The 24,593-nt window shown below is 45.7% G+C and overlaps 1 protein-coding gene across 3 annotated transcripts in view; it reads right to left on the bottom strand.

Annotated features, from left to right (window-relative positions):
- Positions 1 to 8,405, bottom strand: part of LOC138582350 (receptor-interacting serine/threonine-protein kinase 2-like) — a 252,063-nt gene extending 243,658 nt beyond the window's left edge. Inside the window, exon 1 of one of the 3 annotated variants that reach the window (XM_069653614.1) lies at positions 8,295 to 8,405. The gene's annotated coding sequence lies outside the window, so the exon portion shown is untranslated. The remainder of the gene's footprint in view (positions 1 to 8,294) is intronic. The other 2 variants (XM_069653596.1, XM_069653605.1) reach the window with 2 other exon arrangements.
- Between the last annotated feature and the right edge of the window lie 16,188 nt (positions 8,406 to 24,593).

Raw genomic sequence — 24,593 nt, 5'->3', positions numbered from 1 at the left:
CGATCCCACCGAGACATGGTTCAAGGCCAGCTCAATCACTTCTTGACTCCATTCTCCCTGATGACTAACCGTGCTGGGGTTGCCCTGATCTTCCCTAAGTGGGTCCCTTCTTCCCTCCCACCCAGCCATACACCTCCTTCGAGAGCCTGGTCTGCAAGCTGGTCATCTCTCCCACTTCCTCCCTGACCATTGCCACCATCTACAGGCCACCTGGCTAGATCACCCTGTTCCTCTCAGAATGGGCTGATTTCTCCTCCCCTCACATCCACCTCTAAACTCCTTCTCCTGGGTGACTTCAACATCCATCTTGACTTATAATTCAAAGCGTCTACTCTCTTCCGTGACCTCTGCACCACGCTCTCACTCTTCATTCTCTCCTCTGGTCCTACCCATTCAGCTGGACACACTCGATGCCTTGATTGACACTCATCTTTTGTTCTCCCCCTCACGTACCACCCCACTCTCTTGGTCAGAGCACTCCCACCTCTCCTTGCACATGGGTCCTCGCTGCCACCTGACCGCACCTCCCCCAGCTCTGCCAACCTTGTTCACGGACATTCGCCCCAATGAAACGAGTGTCAGCTGCTGCCTTTGCATCCACCTTCACCCCAACCCTCTCCCCCAACTGCAGACTTTACCTCTGACTCCGCTCTCAGCAACCTCCATCTTGCCATCACTAACACTCAACATTCTTGCCCCAGTCATGAGGATCCGCCTGAAACATGCCACCAGGCATAACACCTGGTACAACACTGAACTTGCAGCCCTGAAACACAAGTGCAGAGCTGCGGAACAGAGGTGGCAAACCTCAGGCTCACCCTCTGACAAACTGGCATGTCGCCTTCTCCAAAGACAATACCGACTTTCCATCCGTTTGGGGAAAAGGGCCCACATCCAGGAATGCATCTCTGGTGCTTCCAATAACACGGCTGAACTCATTTAAATCTGCAAGGAACTAGCCAACCCTTCAGCAGTCTCCACCTCGCCTCTTCCCTCTCAGACCCTCTGCAATGCATTGGCCACTGACTTCACAGAAAAATGTCAGGACATCCTGAGCACTCTCTCTTCCTTCTCCCCCTCCCCTGCTCTAATTCCCTTGCCATCTAAAGCCTCCTATCCTCCCTCTGCCTTTCTCTCCTCCTTCTCTCCTATCACATCCGACGAGGTCACTAGATTTGTCCGCTCTATGAAGCTCTCCTCCAAACAGGTCTCCCCATGTTCTTTCTCAGAACTATTAAGGACAGTATCGGCTCCATTGCCCTTGCACTTGCAAATTTCTGCAATCATTCTCTTGCTACTGGGTCATTCCCCTCTTCCCTCAAATACTCTCTTGTGCGCCCCTTCTGAAAAACCCTTCCACCGACTCCTCATGTCCGGCTAACTACCACCCCATCTCGATCACTCCCTTCCGTGGGAAGTTCTTGCAGAAGCTGGTCTACCCCCAACTGGCCCAGCATACTGAGCTTTTTGGTTGCCTACACGACCACCAATCTGGATTCCAAGCATCCAAAGAAACTGCTCTCCTGAACACTGGTGAAGAACTGCTTGCATTCCTTGGCTCTAACTCTCCAGCTGCTCTCATTCTACTTCATATCTCCCCTAAATTTGATACAGTAAACAACTCCATCCTCATAAAACGGCTCCACGATATGCTTGGTATCTCGAAGCATGCACTGGACTGGCTGACCTCCTTCCTCACTAACTGTCCAACCCAGGTTATCCTGGGCACTTTCTCCTCTCCTACATCTATCTCCAGCTGTGGCGTTACGCAGGGCTACAATCCTGGTTCTTTAACATCTATCTTGCTCCGCTTGCACACCTAATTTCCACTTTCTCCCCTTACTTCCAGTGTTATGCAGATGACATAGACCTCTTCTTCAAACTTTCTTCCGATCCTCTCCTTACTTCCTCCATCATTCCTGACAGCCTATCTGCCATCCAGTCCTGGTGTGCCTCCAATGATCTCTGCCTTAACACCAGATCCTTTCCATTGGGGCTCCTGCTCCCTCTTTCTTCACTTCACTCTGGCCACCCTCTATGGGCTCTCTCCATTCTCCTTCATCTGAAGCCAGAAACCCAAGAGTCATCTTCGACTCCTCCCTTTCCTCCCTCCCTCACATCCAGGACATTGCCAACAAAGCCCAGTTTCAGCTGTACCTCCTCAAAAGAATGCTCCCTTTCCTCACTTTCCCCCAGAAGCTCAATGTCTCTAGAGCTCTGGTAGTCTCTAGGCGCTTCTATAATCTACCCTTTTCCTCTCTACATACCCTCCAGCATATCCAGAATAGGGCTGTGAGACTTATCCTTGATGCTGCACTGCTAATCCATAAGCATCATTAGCACCCAGGGTAGGGGGAAAAACCAATCAGGTTCCTTGAATTGCGAGCTGAATCTACCGATCCAAGCCCGAATCCCATGGAACCTGATGGCTGCTTCCCTCATTCCGCCATCTTCCCCCACCCACCCTTTCCTTTAAAATTTTCCATCCCTCCCACCCCAAGGCCCACTTAACTAATTTCTTCAGCGGTGGCTCCACACTGCAGCTGGCACTCCATGGCCGTCATGGAAATGGAAGAGGGGCTCCATACGGAGGCCCGCCTTCCTGATCCACAGTGGCCATCTCAAGAAAGTATTTTGATTCAATGAACCGCACCGTCCCATTCTCTGAATAAAAATACAATGCTCTTAGCAATCCGGGATTGGAAACATGGGGGCTAATAGCAATAATCTAAAAGGGTGTCCGGTCAATTGGTCGACAACATTTGGTCGACGGGACAACTGGTCGACACCATTTGGTCGAATGCCAAATGGTCGAATTTTTTTTTTTTATTTATATATGTGTTTTGTGGGTTTTCGTGTGGGGGGGAAAAAAAGGGGGTTGGGGGGGGACCCCCCCAAAAAAAACCAAAAAAGGGGTAAAAAAAAAAAAAAGAATTCGACCAAATGGTGTCGACCAGTTGTCCCGTCGACCAATTGACTGGTAACCATCTAAAAGCTGTGCTCAGGCCTTTAACTTGGGTCCCGGACCATTATCACCCGTTCTAGCCTGTGGAACTGTTGATTATTGCTTAATTAATCATCTAGTGGTGTAACAGAAAGTTCGAGGCCCCCTGGAAAAATGCATTCAGTTCCGGAAAGTGGGGGGCCCGTTCCACAGGGGCTGCAGAATTATCTGTTCCGATCAAGCAGTCATCATCATAATGGGTTCAAAGTAGCAAGGGTTGCGTTGAAGAGAGGCTTCAATGAGTGAAGACAGACAGATTCATTTTGTATGAGACACAAAATGATACAAATGTAAAAAACTAAGAGAAGGCAAGTTCACTGCCTGTTTGTAGTTTCAGCTACTAAGCAGCGCTTCAGCGCTACCTCTAAGCCGAAACCAATGCATTAGTTTCAATTTATAGACGAGAGATTGCATGTGAGGAGGGACACACAGCTTGTAGGTGTTCATTGGTTATTTACCCACCCATTGACTTCCCATAGTCATACTAATTCCTATGGCAATTTCCGCCCAGAACCTGACCCTCACTGATGAAAACACACACCCCTGGGATCTTGATGGGTTATCTTTATCAAGCAGTAACATCAAACTGTGTCTTGTCAGTATTATTTCTAACATGTCTACTGAGAGATAATGACTGAATTCCATCGGTTAAGTGTGCTACTGGTGTAATACAAATGTCTGAAACATGTGTGTCTGCAGCCCCTGATTTATATATGTTCCTTGCACTGATGTTTTCCATCTTCAGCCTCAGTGACTTGAAAAGTAAGAGGAAGAGACAGCCGAGATGTGCAGTATCGGTGCAGTATCGGTGGATGGATGCTAGATCCCCGTTTTGATAGACACTGCCGTGAGTGTAATGTCTGTGGAACACTATGAGGGACTGCCAGGTTCTCCGCCCCTAGCACAGGTAAAAGTAAGGATTTTCACTTTTTGCAGCAAACAACCGCTCCCACTGAAGGGAGCCTTTGTATCGAGAGTGGGGCATGGGCCCCACACCATCAAAGTGCGATTCCTCGTTACCGACATCAGCAAGGACCCTTAGTTGTGCTGCAGCCGAGGCCCTGAAGATTGTCAGCTTCACAGATAGGGTCTATGTGGAGGATATCCACGAGTTGCTGTAAAAATTTGAAGAAGCGTTTGTCGGCGTAGGTAAATTGAAAGATGATCACGTCAAGTTGCATATTGATGAATCCATCTGCCCCATGGCACTCAAAAACAGGAGGGTCCCATTCAATCTCAGGGACCAAGGAGACAAGGAGATAGAACATCTAGTGTAAATGGACATCATGGAGACGGTGGAGGAGCCAACCCCATGGGTGTTACCAATCGAGGTGGCCCAGAAACCAAAACAGCCGGATTCAGTCCGGATTTGTGTGGACATGCGCCTTCCCAACAAGGCCATTAAGCAAGAACGTCACCTCACGCCCACCCTGGATGACAAAATTGCAGAGTTATAAGAGGCAAGTTTCTTCTCCAAGTTGGACCTGAGAGCGGGCTATCATCAGGTGGTCCTGCACCCCGAGTCGCGATACACCACGACATTTACGACTCACAGGGACTTGTTTAGATACAAGTGGCTTAGCTTTGGTGTATCGTCGGCCGCAGAAATATTCCAAAACATTGTGCGGGGGTGCTGGCTGACCTGGCCAGAGTGATTAACATCATTGATGACATTTTGGTGCTTGCTGAATCTGAAACTGAGCACATGGAGAGACTAGAGAAAACGTTAGAGGGGATCCAGTCGCTGGGACTAACTCTTCACAAGGAAAAATTTGAGTTTTTCAAGGAGAAGATTAAGTTCTTTGGTTTTGTATTTCATCAAGGGGTAGTGTCATCGGACCCCAAGAAGGTTAAGGACATCAAGGAAGCCATGCCACCAGAATCATTCACAGAAGTGAGAAGCTTCCTCGGTATGGTGACATACTGCGCAGCTTCATCCAGAACCTAGCAACGCTGTCAGAGCCCCTTACGAAACCTAACCAAGACGGAGTGTGCATGGTAATGGGGCCCACTTGAACACAGAATTCATTCGCAGAGATGAAGTCGGCCCTGACGGCTGAGAGCACCATGATATTCTTCAACCCGGCCATGGTGTCAGAGAACCTAGTCGATGCAAGCCCGTTTGGACTGGGAATTCAAAAGGCGATGTACTGCCAGGGCGCTGACAGACACAGAAAAATGATACTCCCAAATAGAGCGGGAGGCCCTAGCGGTGCTCCGGAGTTGCACACATTTCCGACTTTATATACTGCGGAGGCCGGTGATGGTGGTGAACAATCATAAGCCGTTGTTGCCAATCTTGGCGGGGTCATCACCAAAGCCCAAGCACGCATCGAGCGGTGGATGCTAGCTCTCGTAGCATATGATGTCTCTTTGGTGTATCGACCGGGAGCAAACAACGCCGCAGACTATCTGTCCAGACACCCTGAGAAATCTGAAGTGGAGAACAGAGACATGGATGTTGAGGAGTTTGTCAAAATGGTGGTGGAGTCCAACATACCAAAGTCCTTGTCAGTGCATGAGATGGCAGACCACTCCACTGGTGACAAATGTTTTTGCTTGCTCCGGGAAGCTAAGGGCAAAGCAAACTGGAAGTGGGCCCTGATGGGGTTGGACAAGCGCACACAAGAGGCTAAGGTTGCGCTAGAGCAGCTATGGAAGGTGAGAAATTAGTTGTCCTTCACTGAGTCAGGGCTGCTGTTGAGGGGCCAGAAAATAGTTGTACCATCGGCGCATGTGGCCAAGTCATAGCTCTGGCACATCACAGGCATCAGCCAAAACCAAGTCGCGACTAAGGATGAAGGTGTGGTTCCCCGTCACGCCTGAAGGACTATGTGCTTGATGAATATGGTGTTGTTAACATTGAACTGCAATAAGGCCCAGACTATTAGAGTGTGAAGTTTTGAAGTTAAGTGATGCTCATGTTAAGTATTTGCAGTAAGAACATGTTCAGCCTGTTGTTATATTTTCACTGTTATGAAAAAGGAGGGATGTGCTGACGTGTTCACGCTACGCCCGCAAGGAATAAATAGGGCAGTCCCGCGCATGCGCATCAATGCGCAGGCAGAGCCTGGACGGAATACATGTGTGCGTGTCACTCTATGGGGGCCCTGGGGCTACTGTACTGCAAGGCCGTGAGGCCTCGCCACATGGATGCGTAAAGGTCGCCCATGTAGTGTGCTTAAGCAATATGTTTCTAGGCCATGTGCTGTGAATTGATGGCAAAGGAATTCAGCAGATGAAATCAGAAGCAATGGAGACCAGTGTGGATGACAATTGCTCCCCACAACAAAGAAAGATGGAAATATATAACGAAGAAGAAATATGAGCAGCCAGTAACACATGCCTGTGAGCTGAGGACCGTCCATAGCAAAGAGGTCGGCCAGACTCTGAAAGCTGGTTTAACTCTCATTGTCTCAAAAGGTCACAGAGGCTTCTGCAGCGTTGCAATGATTTCCCCGTTGCTCTGACAACTTCTCCACCCCTGCCGGTAAACCTATTAATAGAGCTTATGACTAGCATGACCCCTAAGTCACCGGCAGCTTCCATTGCCCAGGTTTCTGTTCTGCAAAAGTGGTGACAATTCTTCGGTGCGAAGTTAGATAGAGGGCACCATAAATGGCAACATATGACTGTGGTGATCGCAATACAATACATATGGATAAATGTAGATAACATGAAGAGAAAATAAATACAGACGTAAATGTAAAAAAAAAACTACTTTTAAACTGGGAGGCTTTATCATAAACACCTGGAAAGTAACACAAGAGAGCAGTGTGTCCTATAACATTGCTGGCAACGTATAAAAGGTGCACATCTTTTTAACCTAAAAAGCTGTATTTAAATGCATTCCCTCCGAAGCACAATCCTAACAAGCAATTTCACAGTCATCGTGATCAAGTGGTCTTGTGGGTAAGTGTTTTGCCGCTGATCCAAACAACATGGGTTCGAATCCTGCCTTCAGCGCCATTTAAAGCCATCCAAGCACACTAGACCAATTCAAGGGCAAATTCATTCTTCTGGATCCCAAAACATTTTTTGTTGGATCCGGGATTTGAGAAAATCTGATCCATTGCCAGCACTGATCCTGTTTTAATGTTCTACTTGTTCCTCAAACAAAACCTATTTAAATGTTTGAGCTCTCCCTGCACTTAACCCTCAATTAGAGCATACCTCAACTGCTCTAGCAACCCTAGTCCCTACCGCTACCTAACCAAACTGATCCAGAAATCAGACACTCCACGCTCTAGTCATACTATTCTTTCCCCAAACCCCCCAAAACATTTGATCTAGCCAACTGATAAAGTTTGAAAAAATGCATTAGTCCAATATTACCACTTTTTGGCAGTGCCATATCCAACTCTCCAGAGGCCCCTAGGCAGTCGAAATGCCAGCCCCCCCTCGCAAATGATCTCCTAATATGTTTTTAATTTTCTGCCCCACTTTATATTGATCTGTTATGGCGGGGCCCTTAAAAGAAATGGGGCCCATAGGACCAGGGCCTACTATAATCCGGCACTGCTTTTTAGGCGTTTCAGTGTATGTCCGTATAGTTTTGCCCAGACTTGGTATTAAAATTGCCCGATGGCTCAGACTAGCCCAGAATTGGCCCATAACCTTCTGGTGCTCGGCGGGATTCTGAAGCAGCAAAGCCTGCCTTTCATCCTAAAATGAGCAGGAGTGAGTTGGGAACATGCAACACATTCAGTGTACAGACATGCAAAGGTGCAACACTGAGGCAGCAAGTGCTATACAATGAACAGACGTATCATTATTTAAAATTACTCTAGAAAGTATAAGCCCCTGGGCAGTTTTCATTCAATTCATATTGGTTTAGTAACCCTGACAGTAAACAATACGCCTCGCATTATTGATGAAGAGAAATATGACAACGTAAAAACAAAAACATGCGCAACCCCGTGAGCAAACACTACCCGGTTTTGTAACTGCGCACTGGAAACCGAATTCACTTTAAACTACATCAACAGTATTTCCCTTTACATGCCGTTTTCAATACAGGGAAGTTCATGTGGGTAACCCAATTAAATCAGACAATTCATAGCGAATTAATCTTGTACAAGAAAACAACTGAAATGCTGAAAGTATTGGGTGATCTAAGTTTTTTTTTTGTTGCTGTGAAAGTCTCTTTCACTTTCCCTCTGCCTCTTGAACTGAACACAAATACACCAAATTCCTCACAGCAGAACAACGGCACATCCTAGCAACATCCACCTGCGCGTCCTCACACCTGTTGGACGTTAGTAAACTAAACGGTGCCCGCGAGGCTTACCTGCCGAGCCGCCGTCTGCAGGGCGCCTGCCTCTTCTGCCTGCCACGGGATGGCTGCCTGAGAGCAGGACCTCCGCCAGCGTCAGTTGCGCTGCTCAGCCCGCCTTATTGGTTGCCTCGCATCAGAATTCCCCTTTCTGGTTAACCCCAGACTGCCCACAGTGCACATGCTTATTTGCTTCCTTATGATGCTGGGAAGGTTCCGGATGCTCGTTTGCAATCTTTAAAGCTACAATGGAGGCGTTCCCCATTAAACATGTGCGCAGCTGCAGCTTAATGCGTCTGGCATGCATTCAAAGGCACAAGTATAGGAATGGGACTATGTCAACCTGCCTGTGTTTCTTGTTTACTATATGAGAGCTGTTGTTTTTGCTTCCGTGCTTTATTCGATTCATATGTGTCTATGGGTGTGTTTTGAATAGTGGCTCCCTCGGAAGTCATGACCAGTTAACACCATGTAATGTCACTGAGACACTTGCCATTGTATACGGTGCATCAGGCCAATAAGTTCACTGGAAGATAAGCAAGGCTACAACTCGCAGAATGCTCTAAAGCTCAGCGCTGAAACGTGACATTACTACCACCTCACAATATTAAAAGTTTCTACAGATCCCCAGAAGTTTATGCGAGGAGTACAGCTGCAGTGTCCCCGGAACAGGTAAGGTCTGCTGCCCAGTATGATATGATATGATAAGTCATTTATAACGCGTCTGTACGCAAGTGTTTCTAGGTGCGACAAGACACGGGAGGGAAGACAAGACAAACGATCTCACTAGGCCTTGTGTCATTCAGATCGTGCAAGTGCGAGAATGAGAAGTGCAGGGAGAAGGGAGAGGGGGAAGTGCAATAGAGAGGGGAAGGGAAAACAAGGCAGCAATGCTCTGAGTAAGTGCAGCCAGGGCAGCACAGCTCTGGGTAGTGCAAGGAGAACAAGGGACTGTAGGGTTACAGTTACATCCCCTAAATGCGTGGTAGGCCCGGAGGCAGTGCAAGGGTGACTGATCAAGAAAGAGCCTGGACTCAGTGAGATTCTGAGGGTAGCCAAGCAACCAGTCGGTACAGCAGACAGGTAGGTCAGCAGGGGCGGGAGAGAGAGAAAGCAGAGGAGAAGAGGAACGTTTTGAGCTGCTTCCAGAACTTCAGCTGGTCCGGCTCAAGTTGGAGTGGGGCAGGGAGGTCATTCCAGAGGTAGGCACCTGCAGAGGAGAGAGATCTACCCCCCCACTCTCTGCCCGGAGAAGCGTCTAGCCCTTAGAGAGTTGGAGATAGCTGAGCGAAGGGCTAGAGAAGGAAGGTATTTTGGAAGACAGCGTTGGATGTAGGCCAGGCCCTGGCCCCAGAAAGCCTTGTGGACAATGCAAAGGGTCTTGAACTTGATCCTTGCAGCCACCAGGTGCCAGTGGAGAGATTTCATGGCTGGAAAGACATGGTCCCTGGGCTGGAGGCCAAGGATAATTCTCACAGTCCTGTTCTGGATTAGTTGCAAAGGGCGGAGAGTAGAGGAAGGCAGAGTGAGAAAGAGTCTGTTGCTGTAGTCCAGCCTAGAGAGAACCAGGGCTCTGGAGACAGTGAACTTCTGGCGGCAAGTGAGAAAGGAAAGAGTTCCTTTGAGGAAGTGCATTTGGTAGTGGGATTTTCTGGCGACGTCCGGGATATGAGGAGAGAAAGAGAGAGTGGAGTTGAAGATGACACCAAGGTTTATTGCCTCGCAGGAAGGTGAAGGAAGAGGGCCCAAGGTGGGCAGCCAGATTGAGAGAGGGAAAGCAGTGTCAGGGGTCCCGATGAGAAGGATCTCCATCTTACTGGCATTAAGGCAGAGATTGTTGGAGGGGCACCAATCCTGAATCGCGGATAAACAGTCAGGAATCAGCGAGGGAGGAGAGGAGGCTGAGGGGAGCCTAAAGGAAAGGTGAGTGTGATCCGCATAAAACTGAAAGTTAGATCAGGAGGCAAGGATCAGGAGGGCCAAAGGGGCCAAGTAGAGCTTGAAAAACCTCTACTTGGTACCTGTGAGATGGACAGTGGGTGGGGTCAAGGAGTTACAGGGAGACAAAGATGAGGGAAGTCCTCCTTGTAACGTATCAATCAAAGTTTCTTCTTGTGGCAAGAGAGGTCGAGTGCAGCCCTCGGGATGAGGTCTGGGGCGTTCCTAAGGTGGGGCCATTGCACCAGTAATTATGTTCTCAGTCACACCTCAAATTTAGATCTAAAATCCCTTTCAACTTCCAGGTAGATCCCTCACTGGCCACGCCCACCACATCCTATGACCATTGATATCTGCTCAGTCACTCATATGTGGATCAAGCGCAAATCTAGGGTGTGTTGTGATTATGAGCCACTTGAAGATTTAATGGCAAGCTAATATTCTTCATGATTGTACCCACTATAGGAAGCACTGATAGACACCTCTAATGCTTCACCCACATGATCTTTGACTCTGTCAATTGCTTAGCAGCTTCATTAATCCACTCACACCGCTGTTTAAAGCCTCTTAAACTTCCCACTTCCTTAAACCCTACACCCTAACAACTCTACCCTGGTCGGTGACTTAAATGTTTGAGGAGACAAGCAATCCATATAATTAGCCCAAACTGCATTCCTTAGGAGTTGGCCAGCTGGTGTCAGTCTCCACTCATCAGACTCCTCATATCTTGGACTTGATCAGTCCTGTCTGGTTTCAACAATAACGGTGTCTTGGTCTCAAGAAGCAGCCATCATGCCTAGATGCATAGAAGATCTGAACATCATCCTTCTCCCTCAAACTACATCCTGCGAAGGCTGAGTTACTCCTCGTAACTTTTTCTGCCTCACCCCCCTCTTATTCTAACAGCGACAGTGTGCTGGTCTTGAAAGCAAGACCACGCGTAGCAACAGAGGTTTGAATCCCGGATCCGTGCTTTGAAACCGAACTCAGGTATTAAGCATGTTATAAAGATCGATGATCCCTCACCACTGGGTATTTCGTTGTCAGGTGACATGCAAGCAAAATCAATAGTCTTCACCATGGATGTAGATTAGGAAATTCACATTTGCAGGTTACCGCCTCCTTTTCCTTAAAACAATTAGGCTGTTCATCCTCTAATAAGACTGTAGAAATATAATGCCATTACAAGTTGTATGGAACGTTGCTGGGGACAATTCTGTATCAGAAGACATTTTGAAAATCCCCTTTTCTCCTCTAAAAGCATCCTTGATTCTCAGCCTGGTGGTACAGGAGCATAGAATTTAGCAGACATGAACACCTTCATGTTCTGATTGGCAATGGCTCCCCCTCGATGCTGCATCACATTCAATGACTGCTGAATAGTCTTTAACCACTCAAATTACACTGATCTCCATGTCTGAAGGACAATGCCATCATGGCTGGAGGATCGAGACAAAATCAAAGCAAAATCTGACTTATTTTCACGACTCGCTGAAACCATGCTCAAGGACCTCTCTGCCCCCCGTATGTGTCAGATGGACTCCCTTGCCTTCCCCTTCTTTAAAGGAATATTTCACTCAAACATTTTATTGGCTCAAAAGATGGGCTATGATAAAATATATATATATAAAACATATTTATTAAGAAAGTTCCTATGTAAACTTTGGAGCAAATGAGGCTCAAAGTCACACATTTCAAGCACTAGGAGGCATCAATTTTGTGAAATGGATGAGCCTCCTGTGCTTGTGTTAATCTCTGCCCTTGCAGCACTAATGATTATTATTGCCGGAGAGCTGAGATTAACACAACCTGCTGCTGGTAAGTGCTTTAAATTTCGTTCTTTTTTCAAAGCACTGCAAAATGAATGCTGTGGTTTTCTTTCTAACCTAGAAAGAAAACGCAGCATTTATAACGTTGTATTTATGTTTGCGGTGGTTTCAGCTTTGAGTCTCCTGGGCTCCTCCGAACCTTTTTGTGATAGTGCTAATACTGTGCCAGTTTGCACTTACACTGTTGTAGAATTTCTGTTATACGACCCCTGTCTGATTTCTGGAGAATGCATGATAGGTGCTGCTCAGATAATTTAAAACAAAAATAAAATAAGGCTGTCATGCAAACTGAGAGATTGGCAACATGGCAGACATTTTGAAGTGGATGCATTGGGAATTCTGTTCAATGGCACTTCTAGACTTTGAAATATGCATCTCAAGGTTTTTAGAATAACAAACTATATATTGGTGCAGGTTAGTCCATGACCTGTAATGATTTCTATCATTTCAGACAAGTTCTCCTTTTTAGTTTTAACTTTAGAATACACAAGGACATGTATGAAAAATGGCTTGTGTCAAGGGGATACCTTGCATTTCCAGGTGCTTATCAAAGAGCCCTTACACTATGAAAGCAGGACAATCTGTCCAACTCAAAATGAGACATGTTATGTTTAGTATTCAGACATTTTTAAAGATGTTTAAATGATTCTTTGTCTAAACATTTAAAAAGTTGTAAAATATGTAAACATTTAAACTATTACTCATTACTTTCTTGTTTGTTTTTTTTCTTGTTTTTAAAATTTTTTATTTTGAATATAAAATGTTTAACTTCTGTAATTTTTTATTGTGTTTGTTAAAGTTTAAATTTGCTTAGTCAACAACAATAAAAACAAAAAAATGAAAAGCATTACCCAGTATTACTCTCAAATGAAGCTTGGGCAGAAGATCAGATATCGACAGGAAAACAGGTGTGACTTCTAGCTGTACCTTTTCAAATGGTTTCTCCTGGAACCAGTTGTGGCCTGCGTAATTTTAGAATTATAGGCCTTAGTATGTTAGGCGTAAAAAACAAAATACATTCTACTGGTGAAATGCAAATTGCAACTGAAACCAACAAACATCATCAGGCTTCAGAGACCAGTTCCAAGATGCAACAGGAATAAGAAACTATTTGTACATGGTCAAATGTGTGTCAACTAGGGAAGGGCCAGATTACAACTGGGCACATTCAATGACAACAGGGATATTATCTGATGTTCTTAAGCAGAAGCAGCCTTCCCTTTTTTAGGTTTGGCATCCTGTTCCTGCTTGGCAACCATGGATGGTGAATTTGTATAATTGTGATTGCCTATGATTGTCTGGAATGGCAGATGGCTGAATGGGAGCATTAAAATGTATACACATAAGTTAAGATTTAAAAGAATAAACATGTATTAGGCACCATTGCACCAGTGGGTGAACTAAGGAAAACATAATTCAACAACAGTATTCCTTCGCCCTTGGTTCAAGCATCAAAGTCTCTGGGTTTTGCAATCCCCAATCCAGGGATCATTTGCCAGGATATGTCCTCACAGTTCAGGCCCCCGTAGTCTTGGGGGTTTGATTGTCCCCACACTTCTTTCTTAGCTCATCATTTTGTCTATTCAGTCGTCTGCTTCTCAACCTCGACTTGTTGGATTCTGTTTGACTGGGTCTCAGGGCCCTATGTGTACACACACTATGCTGAGAAAAGCACCCCATGTTTAAATGGTGAAAGAAGACCCCCAGACCAGAGATCAAGAGGCAGGCCATTTTAGGCTCTTTGCAAGCTTGATGGATACACTCCCACCACCCCTGCCTCAGGGTCCTGACTCTAGTCCCCTCACCCTGATCTTGTCTACCTTCCTGTCATGCTGCACAATGGTGCACATAGGAGGACCTCTCCTCCTCCTCCTGGGCTCTCCTCTCCATTGTGCTCCTCTTTAACCTCCTTCTGTATTGTCTGAATGCTTTGCCATCTGCTCATACCACACCCTCTATCAACTTCCTCCTCTCAGGCGTACCTGCTCTTATTACCCTTCACTCTTTTAGCCCCTTTCTGGCCTTCCTCCTTGTTTTCCTTTGCTCCACCATCATCTTCTTCCACCAATTTGTCAATGCTCCCTCCCCTAAATTTCACCTCTTTCCTACCCAACTCCTTCTGCAGATGTTTCTCCCGACCTCCTTCTCATTGTTCACCACCTCCCCTCTCCTACTGTATCCTGCATCTTTCTTCTTCATGAACTCTTCTGCTCCTAACCTGATGTCACGTCCCTCCTCCTCTATAATCAGTCCTCCTCCAGCTTTCTCTCCACCTGCCCCACTCCTTCTGATGTTCCTCTTCACCACCTCCTCACGTATTGCCACCTGTCTCCTCCTCTTCTGTCTCTGGCCATCTCTCTCCAGCTTGCTTCCTCCTGCTCCTCTTCAATCCCCTCCTGTGCTCGTCTTTAACTCTCTCCATAGCTCCTCTTCTGCCTCATAGAATAGGTTGGCTCAGCCCCAGGGACCAGCCTTAGTTATCAAAGTGTAGCTGCCTCTCGTTGCCAGACTGGGAACTGGTCAATTGATAATTGTTTATGGCTTCTATCCCATCCTTGCACTCCTGCCCCTTCCATCGCTGGAACATGCCAAGCCTTGGCGATGCTTGGGTGCCATTTTGGAAACCTACTCCACAAACTCCAGGAGCATAGCTGCTGTAGAAGAGCTCTGCATCCCAGGCCTACATGTGGCATTGCTAAGATGCTAATTTGAAGCACCACAACAAAGGCGTTTTGGGGCGGGTTTGCTCATCAGTATGCCCCCTCACACGGCTTGGCAAACCCTTCCTTCTCAGAAGCCCTGTTCTCCTACCAGGGATTGTAACCAGTGTACACAAATGTCTATTAGCACCTGAGGCAAGGACAGCAAGCAGTCAGGTTGCTCCTATCCAGCAGGCCGGATCGGGTATGAATTCTGAATTAGGAGTTGGGGGTTCTGTGCCTTCTTTAAAAAGCAACTGTTGGGAATGATTCTTCCACTCACGTGATACGTATGACACTTGGAATTCCTCTTAAAAGGACAGGGGAATGTTCATGCTCAAGGTTAGAAGCCCTTGCCAGTAGATTGGGGCATGACGGGGTATTTAAGGGGTTCCTGCGTGCACCGCACTAACCCTCAGCCTCACTTAGGCACCCAGTTCCCATCGCTACCCCACCCACTGCTGGAAGAGACAATCAGAGTAGACCTTTCACTTGCTTTGCCTTTGCACATCAGTATGCCAGCACCAGAAGAAAGAAGGGTCTCACGAATCAGAGGTCCTTCATGCTCCTCTTCTGCCGCCTTCCAAATGATGTTCATGTCTTGGAAATGGTGTGAGCACCTGGACAAACGATTGCAATACCTAGGAAATGGACAGAGCACCTGGGTGTGTGATTACAATAATTATATTAGTGCGTGAGTTCGTGGGTATAAAACTGAAAAACTGCAATACAGAGTGACTACCTAAGCATATGAAAGCAGTCCATTGCAACTGGTGTAAGCAACCAGTGACGTGATGCCAATCCTGCCAGTTGATGTACTTAGCATATGATAGGAATTTCCAGCAAGTGGTGCAATTACTGGGGCCTATAGGATTTGATGATAAGAGTGATTTTCCAACATGTCTCATTTTCCTACTGCACCCTCTACTCGGGCTGCCCTGTACTCCATCGACACCCCTATTCTGCCTTCATATGTTATGTTATGTTATGTTGATTTATACCATGCACCTCTACCACCCAAGGGCAGTCTTCAGGCATGTGTGTATATATAGAAAACCTTTTCAAGCCAAAACAAATGGCTTTGTCAATGCTTGTTTGCAGGGCACTTTGTTTAGCTGTAAACCTTTTGGCATGGGGCAGAATAGTGAAGGGAGACATGCCTAAAAGAGGCTGAGATAGCTCAACGGTGAAGCAAATATTGACATTATCTAACACCTTTTCTTGACTTGCTGAAGTAGGTGCCATGAGGGCAAATTGCAACAGAATTCCATTTACTGGAGAAGTGGATAAAGTGGTGTGGCAGGACATCTTCCCTGGCAATGGTGTACTGACGAACAAAGAGATAAATAGTATTTGCATACAGCACTGAAAAACAACAAACATGACTACAGATGACTAAATATGTAGTTCATCATTAGAGTTTGGCCAGGAATGTGGGGACGTGTTCAGTTAAGGTACAAATAGAGGAACTACATGGGTCTAAATGACATTTGCGAGGGGACCAGCTCAGGAAATACATTGATATAATCTGGAAGATTGCTCCAGATATTGGGAATCAAGTGAGACAAGCTCTGCTCTACAGTGATTGAGTTCTTGAATTTGCCAAAGTCTGGGATAAGTGTCAGAGACAGAATTTGGAAACGATGTAAGCAACACGGTGAGCAAAGAAGGAGACTGGAGAAGTTTTGGGTCCACTCAGGCATCCAGAAACGAAGATAACTGTTCACATTGGCGAGCAGCAAATCGGAACCTAGTGCGATGAGTCTGGAAGGAGCAGAAGGAAGGAGCTACATGACTGGAGAAAGCAGAGGCCAGGATCAAGTTGAGCTTGAGATTGGCAACTGGGGCCTACTGGTTGTGAAAAACCAGTTTGGCTTTTGAGGCCCCTTGTAAATGGAAAGTAACAGGAGGAGTTAGGAATCTTATTCATGTCGGATTGTTCAGACTTTAAGAATGAGCGGTACTATGCAAAACCATCTGCACCACTTCTCCTTGATATATTGAGCTTTGGGGCATGCCCGTAACGATAAAAGGTTGAATCCAAGATCTAGTGTGCGGACCCAGCCTATCCTTGGAATCAAAATGCAAGACTCTGGCCCTCTGACTTGTTGTATTATATCTTCACACGGTGTCCTTAAAGGAATAGTGCACTCAAAAATATGATTGTCCCAAAAGATGGCCAAAAGATGGCCAATAATCAAAAACATACATTAAACATCATTTTAAAGAAATTTCCTATGTAAACTTTTGAGCATATGAGTCTCAAAGCGTTTACATGTGAGCATCCATTTTGCCATTTCAGGCAGCCTCCTCAGCTCATGTTAAACTCTGACCTGGCGGCACTAAACAAGCAGCAAAATCCCCCTACTGGGAGCTTTTGCTTACTGCAGGCAGAGCAGAGCTGTACATGGAGGAGGCTGCCTTCAATTTCATTTTACGTTTTTGGTGCTCCCCAAACCCAGGGAAGCACAGGAAATGTAAAATGAAAGGCAAAAAACAAAGGTGCAGCAATTTTAAATACAATGTTGTTGTATTTGTAAATACCATGGTTTTCTTTCTACATTTCCCAGGCTCCCAGGTTTCGTGGCAGTCAGAAATACAACATTGTTGTATTTGTAAATGCTGCGTTTTTCTTTCTACATTTCCCGGGCTCCTCCAGCTTGGAGGAGCCCTGGAAACGCAGAAAGAAAACAGCAGCATTTATATATAATATATAATAGAAATTCTGTGCAAACTGGCACAGTATTAGCACTATCACAAAAAGGTCCCTAGTGTATAGAACATATTGTTTCAATGTATTTTTTGCACCAGGGCGTTATTTCCCCTAGTGCTAACAAGAAACAGTGTTAGCACCAAGGCACACATTGCCCTAGTTCAAAAATGCCCTTGCACCTCTGTAAAGATTCTTTAATAATGCCTCAGGGTCCCTTTGCATACTCATGAAGCACTGTTTGGATTAGACGCTTCTGCTTTCTTCCTGACAATAAATATCACAAGCTGCTTTAAGAAAAGCAATAAAAATGCAACTCGTTTTACACCCTTCTCAGCAGCGCTGTACAAATATAATCTGTAGCAAAGGTGTTCTCCTACTATATAATGATGAGATTCATTCACTGAAATTGATGGTTTCATTACACGCTGCAACTTAAAGTTGTCTCCCCCACAAGGAAAACGCACACTGAATAGTAACAATATAATTGAGCTGAGAGACGCCAATACATGATTACTTCTTCAGGTGGTTGAAGCCATTCTAGAATAACATCCCTGAAACCGCAGCTATACTATTTAAGATGTAATAGGCTAAGGAAAGGCATGCTCTGCATGAAAGGGCACCTGCTTTATGGATTGTGGACTGCATTATTATGGCATGCAAGTTGAAAAAAGATACTTTTACCAAGCAGCATAGAAACAAAGAAAGCTCTTAAAACTACATTTCAAACCTCACTCCCCAATTCCTATAGTTGCACCAGTTTCTAAAAATGGCCTACCCTACAACAGAGCTTTCACAGTGAAGTACATGTTCTGCATCACAGAGCAGGCGATTGATAGCAGGAACACTATGGGCCTCATTACGCCCCTGGCGCTAAGAGAATACCGGTACCGGTAAGGGTACCCATACCGGTAATCCCTTAGCGCCTGATTACAAGGTCCCTTTGCGGCTTCCCACCTTAACGGCTGGTTTTACCAGCCGTTAAGGAATGGACCCGCAAAGGGACCTTGGTGCTGATTACGGTACCGCAATTTGCAGTACCGTAATTACCGCCTTCCCCATTCCCATTATGCCCTACGGGGCAAAAATGGGAATGGGGAAGGGCCATGGAGGAAGGGGGAATTACCGCCCCACCAGCCTTGTAATGGGGTGGTAATTCCCCCTTTCTCCATGGCGGAGTCGGTAAGTTACCGGCATGGACCATGGTGCTGTTTTCCGCCAGGGTCGTAATGAGGCCCTATATATACTCCTGGCAGAGAGTTAAACCTCTTCCTAACCGTACCTAAAAGAATGAAAAAGCAGACTCAGTGAAAGTAAACATTAGAGAGAAATTCTATTTAAATGGCCGTGTGGAATTTCTGGCCTAAGACATGCTGACTTTGCAGGCAGAGATTTTACAATGCCCTTTGAGATGGTTGAGTAGTTCCCCCCCAAGTCTATTTTTTCGGTATATTCTGGGACAAGCCGTCATACAAATATAAAATACCTCAGAATGCAGAGAATAAAACGAGGACTGGGTGGCCTACTGCCATCCGACATCGAAAACTTTGAGAACTCTGTAATGATGGCATACATTGACTATCTTAATATCATCTTCTCCAGGACAGCGTGAGTAAATAGTCACATTTCCCACTGATGAGTGGACCTGCTAATCAGCACGAAGGACCATTCCCTTGCTGTCAATCAATCCGTTCCCACGTTTTACTTCAGCCAATTGCTCTTTGTAGGATGATACATGGAAGTCTATTCTTAAAATGCGAAAAATAAAACGATATGTCCTAGAATTACACTTGTTAATGATTGAAAATGGAGATCCTGTGTAATGGTGCTACCCCTGATATGGGAACACTGGGCAGGAAGGTGATTGGGCCATCACATTTCAGGGCTTTCTTGCTTCCCTCTTCAAATCTGAGTGGCATCTGCCATGCCTCCCCCACCATACCCCACCTTTATCTAGGCCTAATTCCCCTCTTAGAGACCCTTTTTCCGTAAGATGCCAGTGGATTAGATGCTGCTTAGGCCAAACTGTTTATCGTTGCCTGGCAACGCCAAGCAGTACCATCAGAGGAGATAACCTGCGCAAGGATTCCTGTTTCAGTGACAGGTACAAAGTGAACTTTTAACAACAATCCTGAAACCTTGTTTGGGACCTGATAACACATGAATACATTCCTTGAGGACTACCTACAAGGAACTGATGAGAACTCAACAGAGAAGAATCCCATAACGAGAGATGGGAAACTGTGAGGTATTGCAACGAAAAACCAGAGGGCTGTTTGGTTTATAGTTGCAAAGTGGATGTCCCATGATGCATTGTTTCTGACTACTACGCCCAGGAAGAAAATGTGTTCACTCACTTTCAGTCATTATATGTGAAGAACTTCCCTCTATGAACAGCCAAGGTCTAAGTAGAGTGGGGATTGTGATCCAAAAAATGGTGTCCAGTCGAATGTGCCACTAAAAGGCTTCAAAGGTGCCACTGAAAAGCAGACCAGAAAAGGACCAGAAAGGTTACTGCAGGAGCACTGGTGAATGAATTCTTGCTCCCTTTTGCTGGCATTGGAGCACTTATTGAGCCCTAGTAAGCAGCCACTACTCCGCAGGGAGCAATCAGTGACCAAGATGTTATTTTTCTAGGATTGCCAACTGAGTTATTTCAGGACATGGGAGTGTAAGAGCCAGGTGTTGGTTATTGCTACTTTCACCTTTTTAGTTTGGGCAATTAGGTGGCACTGTAGCACCACCTATAAGCCAAAACTATTGCATTAGAGTACAGATAGGGATAAATGGCATATGAGGGGGGGACACAAAGCTTATAGGTGTTGCTTGGTGATTTACCCATCCATTGACTGCCCATGGCCATGCTTATCCCTATGGCCATTCCCACCCTATGGCCATTCCCACCCAGTGCCTGCCCCTCCCTGTCAAAAGCACTTCTTCATGTAAACTCTTTGAGCTTGGCCCTACCATCAAACTGTGCACTCGAAGTGACTGCAAGTGATTTTTCAAAGCAATCTTCTGAGAGTTAATAACTTAGTATAAGGTGTAAATGCGCTGCTAGTGTAATACATATTTCTTAACCCGGACTGCCTTCAGGCACTCGATTTATAAGCACTATGTTTGTGCTATACTGATGTCCTGTTAAAAACAAGCATTGGCAAAGCCAACAGTTTTGGCTTGTGTATAAGTGTCAGGTATTTGCCAGGCACTGCAATTAGATGCCCAGGTACTTGCACCACGTTGCACCTTCTACGATCAATAGCCAGTTAAAGGAATAGTGCACACAAAAATGATACTGTCCCGAGCGTTTGGGCATGTGGTTTTAAGCAAACTGTGATCGATCATAACAACATTTCCTATGCACCTTACCTTAGTTTCCCGCACTTTTACACATGCAACATCAATGAGTGGGGCGCGGCCATCTTGTGCTAATCTTATACGTGGATGGATCGCCCTAAGTTCAAGTGCCCTCGCGGCACTAAATCATATCAACCGCCCCTGAAGTTGCTGCGTAAAATCGAAGAAAAAAAAACAAAGGCATTTTTGCAGTAACCGAGTCATACCGATTCTGGAGTACCAAATACCAGATTATATGACCTCCAGTCATATATCCAGCAAACATAGTAATAACTTCAAATTTGTTTTCTTTCTCATTTGTGTTCTTTTAAATGTTATCAAGTATTCGCATTTATATGTGGAATTATAGCTGACGGAAATAAAGTCTGCTGGACGGCTGTAAATTCTTTCCAAAACAATATAAAAATAAAAATAAAAATGCAACCTGTTTTAAACTTTGGGACGGATAGAGGTGGATGGTCCCTCTTTGCTTCCTGCATGAGAAGCTGGCAGTGCACTCCGCATTTGTATTCGGGGAGCGACAGTGGTCCACCCACCTCTCTAGTTCCTTTTGTCCTTAAACTGAAGGCTCTCAACTTCTAGTAAAGCCACGTGGTGATTGGAGTGCTCTGTGCTGATGGTGGCCATGGTGTTTCGCACTATAATTCATGGGCCCATTGTTGCAGAAAGCACGCAGTGGTAGAAGTGTACCGAATAAAGTAGCAGAACTGTGGTCTTGACAGGGGAGAGGGTAGGGGGAAGCCTAGTGCAACACGCGACAAGGTGTTGCGGCCGGGGCATTGCAATAGTCTAAGTGAATAGTAACTAAGACTCCTATTACAACTTTACACTTGCACAGGGATATGAATGGACAAATCCTCTATGTAGAATGGTGAATATGGTGGTAAAAAGTACAGGAATGGTAAACAGAAATAAATAAAAGTAGTGGAACACCGCTCCCGACCATTCCCACTCACTTCCATCACCGTGCATCCCATTAAGCATGAGCGGACATTTCATGTTATTCCTCCCTCTGGCCCTGATGTTGAATCTTAGTTAATTATTTCTTAAACATTTGGCTCCTTGACTAACTGCCAACACAGTCTTGTCTCTCTTCTGCATGTCTGTAGTCACCTCCTGCTGTCCTCCTCACCACTGACTCATTATCCTTTCCCCCTTTGTCAAATACCTCTGCCCATTCTACTTACAATCCAGCCATCGCCTGTGTGTCCGACTCGTCACAATTCCATTGCTCACATTCCTGTAGAAGAGCGTTCTCTGCTGCCAGTATTCAAAATATCGTTCTTCGTCTTATGTTCTCTCTCAGTGAGCTTCTGATTCAGTCTCATTATACTTTCCTGTCTTGGCTCTAATTCACTGATTTTCTTTGCTCTTCCTCTACAGAAAATAGTCCCTCCTCGCCTGCATGAGCTCCAAACTCCATCCGTGTTTGGCATTACTTGGACGACACAGGACGTGGCGTGCTGCCCGCCTTTGTCCAGTCAGTCCTCTCTTATTTTTTGGGTTCTAGATCATTTGCTTTCTACCCGGCTTTTATCTGAGTGGAATACGCGTTGCATTTTTGCACATGCCCTCCACCCCTTCATTCCTCTCCCCCACATCCTCCCCTTCCACAGCACACCCCACCGTAGCCTTGATTGGCGTGCCATTGCGTCACGTGGTCGAAAATACTTCACTCTTAAGAGCGACACACAGGCAGCTGTGCTCAGACAGTTGGAAAAGGACATTGGCGAAGGGTGTCTCCTGTTTGCCCCTTGAGATGGCGCTTCACCGCGATACCTCTCCTCAGGCTCCTCAACATCAGATAAGAGGTAATCTAAAGTTTATACATCCCTTCCCCCCCTACCACTTATTTTTGTGTTACCTGTTTGAATCCATAAAATAACTACATCGATTATTTTCTGTCACCGGTTGAACGTATGACATAGATACATCAATTGCACGGTGATATAAAGGGAATCCATAGCATAGCTGCATATGTTTTTGTAGTGCCTGTTGACTATGAAGCATATCTACTTCAATTACCTTTATTAGTTGTTAAATCCATAGCATAACTGCATCAACTCCATAGCACAGCCTCATCATCTGTACTCTGAGCCCAGGTGATTTCATAGCATAATTCACCTTCTGATACCAGCTGTCTCCATTGCAGAACCTTATCAATTGCCATTGTTACTTGTTGAATCCTTAGCATAACCATCACTTTTTCATACTTTGCGTGGACTTTGCGCAGGCTCGGCACATCACTGCGAGAGGCTGTCTGCCATGCGCGAGACACCATGCAGAACATGTGCGTGGCTTGCGCAGAGGGCAGGTTAGGGAACCGGAAAATGAGGAAGAACAAGGGAAAATGTGGGTGTTATGAGGGATGGCCCACAGTCAGCCCATCACACGCCCACCATTGCGTGTAACAATACACATTCATGGATCCGAGCGCGCAACCTCTCGGCGGGGAAATGGCCACACAAAGCCCTCATACAATCCGCTACCAGAAGGCAGGTCTACAGACACTAGCGTATAGGAAGCACCACGCAGAAGTAAGATTTTGTGACGGATTTAGGGTTGCATGCACACAGCCGTGGTTCCGATCTGACTTAGGGGTGCGCATATGCAGTATAGCAGTGCAAGAACTGTTTACGGGGGGTCACACGCAGATTGTCGGAGTTTTACCCGAGTTACAAAGTATTGCACGCATGTTGTTGGGGTGCCGGTAACAGTTATGGCGGACCCCGCACAGGGTCCCCAAGATGCAGGCCGGCTTGCGGGGAACCCCACACACTGTTAAAAGGGTGCATCTATTTGCTCCTGGAGAGCACGCAAAGGTGGCTGTTCTGGCTGTTTCTGGTTTGCATGGAGGTGTGTCGTGGACGTTCTGGGCACAACTTGCATACACAATTACTTTGCGTAAACAATTCCATGAATACGCAGCGCGTGCATTTTTTATTCTGCGTGCCTGCTCGCGCAGTGTCGTTCTCGTCGTGAGGCCCTTATGGGATAATTGCGCACTTTTCTATGATTCGGACCCTAAATGTTAGAAATTCATTATTGGAATGGTATAGATACATTTGATTTATATATAAATCCCGATTCTGATGCAGGATGAGTGTCTTTTGCTGTCTTGATACATTCGCTATTTTTTTTATAAGTGATTTTTTATAGGACCGCTTAATTGGTTTCATCTGTTTGGTTTTCTTAAGTGTAGATTGAAATAATCAACTGTGTTTGGGAACTATCAATCTCAGCTTTTCCAGTCCATAGCATAGCAACATCTGTTGTGATACCTGTGCAAGCTATACTTATAACTAGATCAACTGCACTGTGAGACCAATTGAATCACTAGCTTAACTCCATCAACTATTGTGGTGACCCGTAAGTCACATCAACTACATCATTCAGTTGATCGATAGCACAGCGACATCATTTGCACCCTCGTACCAGTTGAACCCACAAAATAGTACATAATATTTTCCTGCATTATCTATCCAATCCTACAGCATGTTCTTGCCAGCTGCCCGATTTTATCTTAAAGGTTATTCTTTCAGTGTGAGCCACCAGGATTTTATTGAATCCGATCAGTTTTGGAATAACATATATTGTGCTAGGCCTATTGTAGCAACCACATTGGCTTATTTTATCTGGGAAGAGGCACTACGTTTAATTGCACAGTCTAAACTAATTAGTCAATCTACATGTACAGTACGCGTACATTACATTGCATTCTATGGCTGGTTTTTTTTTCAGTATCTTAGACATGTTTAGAAATTGCTGACATTTTTATGAA

The sequence above is a fragment of the Ambystoma mexicanum genome, chromosome 1p (assembly GCF_040938575.1).
Source record: "Ambystoma mexicanum isolate Mex_15411 chromosome 1p, UKY_AmexF1_1, whole genome shotgun sequence".
Classification (NCBI taxonomy): domain Eukaryota; kingdom Metazoa; phylum Chordata; class Amphibia; order Caudata; family Ambystomatidae; genus Ambystoma; species Ambystoma mexicanum.
The sequence above is the reverse complement of the archived record's forward strand: the minus strand, read 5'-3'. Positions and strand labels throughout refer to the sequence as shown.